Source organism: Urocitellus parryii, chromosome 6, assembly GCF_045843805.1.
Source record: "Urocitellus parryii isolate mUroPar1 chromosome 6, mUroPar1.hap1, whole genome shotgun sequence".
Taxonomy (NCBI): Eukaryota; Metazoa; Chordata; class Mammalia; order Rodentia; family Sciuridae; genus Urocitellus; species Urocitellus parryii.
In genome coordinates this window covers 188,697,731-188,698,725 of record NC_135536.1, presented here as the reverse complement: position 1 = coordinate 188,698,725, position 995 = coordinate 188,697,731, and the positions used below count along the sequence as shown (strand labels likewise).

The window sequence follows — 995 nt, the reverse complement described above, 5'->3', positions numbered from 1 at the left end:
CTACTGTTCCTAGGGCCATGATGAACAAAACAACATGAGATTGTGTAAAGCACAAGAGAAAGTGATGCCATCAAGAGATGCAATACGCATGGAATGTATAAGGCACCACCAGCAGAGCATGCAGAATGTCTTACAGCACACATTTTTAAAAATGTTCCCATTAGTGCATAATATTTACCCATAATAGTGTTTTGACCTACTCATACCTACTCATGGAACATGATTTGCTCCACTTCAGTCCCCAGTGCTTCCTCTCTCCTTCCCTCCTTCTTCCCCCTATTCCCCTTTTTCTACACTGCTAGTATTTCTTCTATTTATTTATTGTTTCTTTAATTAAAAAAGTGGAATACTTTACAAATTTGCATGTCATCCTTTTGCAGGGCCCATGTAATCTTCTCTGTATCATTTCAATTTTAGTATATGTGCTGCCAAAGCGAGGATGATGGTGGACATTTTAATGTAAGCAGAAGAGGTACTCTCGAAAATAATGACAATATGCATAGTAAATACATTAGCCAGTAGCATAGTCATTTGTTGTCATTATCAAGTGTTTTTTATTATGCTTTATGTATTGTGCTCTTGTATGACTGACAGCACAGTAGGTCTGTTACCTTGAGCACTACCACAACATGAGCAATGTTTTGTGCTGTGACCTTGTGATGGCTACAGAGTCACTAGGTGACAGAAATTTTACAGTTTCATGATGATCTTATGGCCCTACCTGGATCATGATTGACCCAGACATTGCAATGTGGCACACGATCATAATAGCAGTGTGGACATGTTAATTTCTATCTGCAAATTTTTCTGCATCTTTCTTTTCCTGTAAGAAATATTTTACATGCACAAAGACAATTCTAAATTTCTTTGTGTATTTATTTTATTCAATAAATATAAATTAAATTTATGTATTTGATACTTACATACTTCAATATTTTTTAAATATTTTGTTATCAAGAAAAATGCCACAACTAGCAACTCACCCCCAATTTTAG

General features: G+C 35.4%; 1 non-coding gene across 1 annotated transcript; it reads right to left on the bottom strand.

The window, feature by feature from the left end:
* Positions 1–335: 335 nt before the first annotated feature.
* Positions 336–437, bottom strand: LOC113177580 (U6 spliceosomal RNA). Its single transcript, XR_003300138.2, has one exon. It is a non-coding gene; the product is annotated as a U6 spliceosomal RNA (small nuclear RNA).
* Positions 438–995: the final 558 nt, after the last annotated feature.